Here is a 7,263-nt window from a genome sequence, read left to right as displayed (position 1 = left end):
TAATGACGTTGTTTAGAAGTTCAACGTCGGCTACATTAATAAGTACGTCGTGAGTAATGAATACATATAAATACAACGTCGACTATATAAATTACACCGACGTTGTTTCGCATTTCAACGTCAACTACATAAATACATACGTCGTAAATAATGACACTGACAACTATATCCACGCCATCTTTTTTAGAAAAATCGAAGTGGAAAACTTATTTCACGACGGTCTTTTGTAAATAAGAGACGTAGTATTTTTCATTAACGTCGCCTTCTCATGTATTTAAAGATGTCATATTTTTTATTGTCGTGAAAATTATATTTAACGGCGGATTGTTTTAGTTATCGTCGTTGTATGTCTATATTGCGGCCTTGTTCTTCTAATATGTGTCATATTTTTCCTTTTTAACGACGGTGATTTGTTTTTGTTGGTCGCCTATTCTCATCCTCGACTATTTTTTAAAACTTATGAAGACTAAACACGTCTGTTTTTATTTTTTTTCGACGTTGTTTTATTTAACAACGTCTAATATTTATCGTCGTTGTTTGTTTCTGAAAATAGGACGTAAAAATTTTGTAATACGACTCTCATATATTACTAACCGACGTTGTTTGTTATTTCAACGCCTAGTCTATAAATACATACGTCGTAAATAATGACACTGACAACTATTTCCACGTCATCTTTTATAGAAAAGTCGAAGTGGAAAATGTATTATACGACGGCTGTTTTTATATGGTCGACGTAGTAGGAATCAATAACGCCGTCTTCTAATGTTCTTAAAGACGTCATTTTTTGTTGTCGTGAAAATTATATTGAACGGCGTCTTCTTTTAAGTTTCGTCGTTGTATGTCTATCTTGCGGCCTTGTTCTGTTAATATGTGTCATATTTTTCGTTTTTAACGACGGTTTTTTTAGATAGTTGGTTGTCTATTCTCATCCCCGACTTCTTTTTTCGTTCTTTTTGCAGTACAAAGACGTCGTTTTGTGTTTGTTGATGACGTTGTATATTTTAACAACGACGGTGATTTAGCGTCGTGGTTTATGATGGAAAAGATGACGGGGGATTCCACGACCACTGAAAATCTTAATACACGACGGTGATTTACCGTCGTCTTTTTGCTTTTTTGTAGTAGTGTGTAATCAAAACTGACATGGTAAGCAATTACAACGTCAAGCAGTTGGATCTCTTGACGTAGTGAAAAAATTAACCACGTCCTTTATTTTAATACCACAGACGTTGAATATCTAATCCACGTTGGTTTTTTTCCTGTCCACATCTTCAGTATTATTCATAACATCATCCTTTGACAAAAACTGTCGTGGGTACCATTTGTTACGTCAAATTGATATAACCATTATTTCGTACATTTTTATTATCTTTCTCTTAGATTCTTGCTATGTTCTTGAGTGAGTTTAGTCTATTTTTACTTAGTTTTGTGTTTTACTAGGTTTGAAGAATAAATATGGAAAAGCAAGCAAAAGTGGCAATTTTGGAATTGAAATATAATGTGCAATCCTAGGAGCAGAATTTCCTGTGCTGATCAGTCAAATTGAAAGAATATACTATACTTCCTCAGAGCGAACCAGATGTTGAGCCTTATAACGTTGGAAAGATACGGATGTTAGCTTTCTGTAGAATTTTACGGTTTGTGATTCAAATGTGTGTGGAGAGAGTTGTGGCCGTTTTAGTACAGACAGTTGGGGCAGAATGTATTCTGCTGGTTTTGCAAAATAATCTTTTTGAAGTCCAATCTTTGGAGTCCAATTTATGTCAATTGCATTTGGAAAGTGTCTACAAGGATGTAAGATTATTTTCTTAGGTATGATCCCATATTTAGTACGATTTTGGATGCCAACTGATCAAAGACAATTGAAGCCAAACTAGGAAAGCATAGTTTTTCCAAGTCAAAAGAGGATTTTTTTTCCTTTTTTAAAGAAGACCATAAAATAGGGTTCTCTTATGCTGGAATTTAAAGAAGAGTCAAAGAGCCGCTGCCATTGTCAAGTTCTCGAGCATCGTCATAATCCATAAGTTTTATTTTATGTTTTCTAGTTTTTCAATTATGTTTTCTTTGAACATGAGTAACTAAATTATTCTCTAGGGCGAGGATGACGCCCAAGCATGGATAGTTATGATTTTTAATGCTATTTAATGGATTCTAAGTTTCTTTTAGATGAATGTTTAAGCACTATTTTAATTGTTGCTATTTGTTTAAATTCTTTGATTAATCACCTTAGGGCTTTGCATCTAGTAAATTGGAAGATGAATTTGAGGCAGAACTCGCAATATAATTCAATTAGCTTCTTGTGATTAAGTGTGGTGAATTACATTATTGCTTGATGAAGAATAATGGTTTGCTTGGTTCTCTTGTTTTCTAGAACGTAATAAATTCAACTTGTTAAATTTATGCCTTAACCAGGATAGATTGCAGGATTGGATATATGATCTTTGTCTGAACTAGAAAAGAATCTTACACTTAAGGAAAACTATGGTCTGAGTGCCTGAAAAGGACTTAGATACGGGAATTATCATCTAAAGAATCTAAAGAATCTGTTGAATGCATTGAAATCTAACTTGGATTGCTTGTGGTTGATTCTGAAACCCTAGACCTTCATCATTCTTTTTCAATCTTTAAAAGTCAAAGTTTTAATTCTTAATTGCCTTGATTAATTTCTTGTTCGTTTTGCAAACTTTCACAACAACAATCTCTACCAATTTTACTTGAGTATCAGTTAGATTTAATTTAGGTATTCGAATATTAGATTAATTTGGAATCCTCGTGGGAACGATACTTGGACTTGTCAAACGCTATACTACATCAATCTTGCGCACTTGCTAGGACGGACCAAGTATTGAATAATATTATGTCATTTTAAATCTTTTAGACGTCTGTTATTCAAAAAAAGTGACGTCTAACTCTGTCAAAACAGACGTGGAATAAGATTAAAACGTCAAATTTTCATATTCCACGACATGGATAATAACATAAGCGTCAGTGCTACCAGGTGCAGGATGTGGTTATGGCATGTTATGGCGGTTATTGAGAGACAAATGACATGTAATACTCTTTAAACGTCTGTTGTTTTATGTGCACGTCGTCGTTTATGTTTTAGACGTCGATGTCTTTGGTTGTTTAACGTAGTATAAATTAACCACGACAGTTTCTAGCTTATCCAAGTCTTTTTTCCTTCATTTAGGGACATGGATAATTATCTATATGCCGGTTCTTCTTTTGATCTTGACATGTAACAATCTTTAGACGTCTCAGTTTTCATAAAACTGTCGTCTAATTTTTTCGAAGATTTCATTTTAGGCTAATTATATAGTAATTACACGTCGGTTCGTACTAAATCTGGACGTTGAATGTCTTAATGATGTCGCTTATTAACCGTCGTTGTTTTTTGTACAAAAGATGGTGATCGATTTTACAACGGTTTGAAAACCTTCTAGACGACGGTGGTTTCCCGTTGTCTATTTTGATTTTTGTGGTAGTGACTCTTTTCAAATCTCTTTATTGTCGCACCTCAACTCCACATTTTATAGTGGTAACTTAGAGCATCTACAATCATGCTCTCTAGTTTTTAGTTAAAATTTTGCTAAAAACATATAAAAGCTATTGTAGGAGCTCTCTATAAAATGTTAACTCCAATCATACTCTCTAGTTTAGGGAGTCATAAATGCTATAACTCTTTCTTAATTGGTCCATCTCTATTTGAAAAATAATAATACTAAGCATTAATTAAAGGTTTAAAATAATCATAAATAAAACAACATTAAATTATAGGGAGCCACTAGGAGTCCTTTCTCTCTCCTCAGATTTAGAAGCTCCTAGAAGTCTCCCTATTTTAGGAAGTGGATAGGGATAGGGATCATGGTTAGAGTTGTATTTTTCCTATTCCTCCCTCAAATTTGTCTAAGGAGGTGGTTTAGGGAGTGGATGCTAGGATCAATAATAATGAGTAGATAGTTAACGAAACGTATAAAATAATGAGAGTATAGAAATTAAAATTAGGAATTTTGTATCAAGTAAGAAATTAGTTTGATTGTGAGACCTTGAGGAAAAATATATTTCAATATACGAGGTGCCCCTTCTGCGAAAATTTTATGACTCTCCCACTGTTTTAAATGATTACAATCAGCTAATTTTATTCAACCCATATTTGTTTTTCACCTTCTTGGCTTCTTTTTCATTGACTCATTTAGTTGTACTTTTTATTTTTTCTCATTTCTTGGATTACTTATAATCCACATGTTTTGGATTATTTTTGTTATGGAGTGAAACATTGCTTGAGTTGCGTGTCTATAAAGGGATAAAGGAGGAGGGGTATTTGAGCCTTGTTTTTGTTTTCGATATATGCAAGGGCGAAACCAAAAAAATTTCAAATGGTGTGCTAACTAAAGTTATTAGCTTAAAATCTAATGATAATTTTTTTTTGTACTTACATTTTCCATAGTAAAATGCTTCTCTTTTGGAGATAAATTAATAGAAAATTTTTAAAATTAATGTTGGGACAAACTTTGACACCAAATACAAATGTGGAAGACCTCTTACGTACTATGCCTATTGGTGTTGAAATTGTATATATATTTATTTATTTATAGTTAAAATATTATGCTATATGTATATATAATTTATTTTTTTTCCAAACCTTCCGTGGGCTACAACCAAGGGCAGCCGTTGCCTTGGTTCCGCCCGTGGATATATGGTGTTTATAATGTATTTTTAAACGAATTTGCATATTTCTTGTTTCCTTGCTATTTGTTTCAACATGATCATCTTACTGTCCAAACAACGCCTTAATATATAGAGTAATGCTATTTAGACACACAAGATTGACCACATTAGCTTACCACCTTATGTGGCAGTTGATGTGGTCATGCCATGTCAATTAATGAATATTGTCATGTAGATTTTATTTTTATTTATTTCCTCTTTTTAATAATTATTAAAAACAAAAAATAAAAGTGAAAATAAAAAAATTTAAAAAAGGTCCCTAGACTTATCTCCACTGCTCCCTTCTTCCTCCATCAAATCTACCTATCCCTTTCCTCTATTGTTACTGAGATTTGGAGTTTTCTCAATAAAAAAGAAATTTAAAAACCTTGCATCTCTACGTTTCTTCTCCTGCACTCCCTTCCTCCGTCAAATAGACCCATTCCCATCCTCCATTATTGTTCCACTATGAAAGGAATTAACTACATTAAAAATTGAGTACGTACCTCAACCTTCAACCCCTTTGTGAAACAGGCTTTTGGAGATTAATTGACCAGTACACCTCTAAATTCTTCAACCCACCCAAATTGTTCTTACTGGCAGTAGCCCAGGGACGCTAATTTCTTTTTTATTAAAAAAAAACTCCAACTCTCACAACAAAAATGGAGGAAGAGGATGGATATATTTGGAGGAGGAAGGGAGGGCATGAGAGAGACAGAGTAGAGAACGATGTGAGGCTACAGACGTTAGGGTTTTTTTATTTCGTTTTTATTGAGAAAATTCCAAATCTCAGCAACAATGGAGGATGAGGATGGGTGGATTTGATGGAGGAAAAATGGGAGCGTTGGAGACAAAGAGTCCAGGGATGCTTAGGGTTTTTTTAATTTTTAATTTCACTTTTAATTTCTGTGTTTAGTACTTATTAAAAAAAGAAAGAAATAAAAATAAAATCTACATGGCAATATTCATTAATTGACATGACATGACCACATCAACTGCCACATAAAGTTGTCAGCAAATGTGGTCAGTCTTGTGTGTCTAAATAGCGTTACTCTTTCTGATCCCAGGGTTTTTCCCTTGTGATTTTCTCTGGGAAGGTTTTAACGAGGCCACACTTTACATGCCTTTTATTCCCACCTTCTAATGGAATGAAATCAACCTCTTTCTTCAAAAAAAAAAAAAAAAAGAGTATTACTCTTACTCTAGTATATGCCCAATCACCTCCCTTTGCATTAAATTAGGTCATTTGTGAATTTTTAAGATTCAAAAATTTTAAAACAAAAACAAAAATTTCAATCCAAAACCAACTTATAGGCAAGTCGGACCACACTAAAATGAATAATTTTTTATCAAAACTAAACCAAACCAGACCGAATAAATAGTGCTAGTTTCAATTTGGGGTGAGAACTAGACCGTGCTCACCCCTAACGAAAACTATGGTATAAACTCGGATATGCTACGATCGAGCGCAACCAAACCCCGATAGATAAGGTCGCAGTTGTCTCCTCCAATCTTCATCCCCAACATTGAGCCTCCATCACCTCGACAATAACTCAGCCATCTCCGACAAACTTGAGCAATTTCCAGCAAAACCCACCCATCTCTTGCCCAAACCATTTCATCACTGATCATATTTCTCCTATGAACTTCTTCATCATAAGTGATCATTTCATCACTGAGATTCTCAACATCTTGTGTTTTTGTTTAGATTGTATGTGAGTTATGATTATTAAATTCTTTGACAATGTTTGAGTAGTTTATAGGTTAGGATAAAGTTTGAATTCACCGGAAATTTTTCATTTTTTCTATAAATATTTGACATACAATATTGGATTTTTTTTTCATTTTCTCTTTTACATTTCCTGGGTTTTTGTAACGTGTGTGTTTGGGACTGCAATTGGGTACATTCTTTAAGGCCTAATTTTGTCTTTTACAAATTTACAACTGCTATTAAATTTCTAATATCCATTTAAGCAATTAACGGAGCGGAGATGATTAAATTTGTTTAAATTTATATTGATTATGATTATTTATAGTTTATTTTTTGGATTTATTATTTTATGAGAATTTGACTTTTTATCTCCAGGTATTGGAAAATTACTGTTTTTATTTATTTTATTACAAAATTGTTATTTTTCATGTAGAAAAATTGTAGTTTAATTTATTTGTATAAAAGTTCAAACTTCAAATGGCATGTTTAACTTAATCCAGTTTGACACCAAACATAGGATTTGATTGGTGTTATCCACTCCAATCCAATGCAATTCAATCCTACTTTATAATCCAATTCAATCCCGGTCCCCAAACAGACCCAAAAGGTTCAAAAGAACTAAACAGTTAAACCTTATTAATTCCCTTCAAGTAGTGCTTGAACATTACTTGAATCTCTTAATTAGCACCGATGTTTACAAAGAGGGATTTAATTAATGTGTAAATAGACATCAGTTGAATCCAAAATCAAATTCAAAAGATATTTAACCCCAATTTATAGACCTTAACTATGTACAAATGGTTCAGCCCTAAGGAAAGAGAGAAAATCCTAAGGAACCCCTT

This window comes from Prunus dulcis, unplaced genomic scaffold, assembly GCF_902201215.1.
Source record: "Prunus dulcis unplaced genomic scaffold, ALMONDv2, whole genome shotgun sequence".
Lineage (NCBI taxonomy): Eukaryota > Viridiplantae > Streptophyta > Magnoliopsida > Rosales > Rosaceae > Prunus > Prunus dulcis.
The sequence above is the reverse complement of the archived record's forward strand: the minus strand, read 5'-3'. Positions refer to the sequence as shown.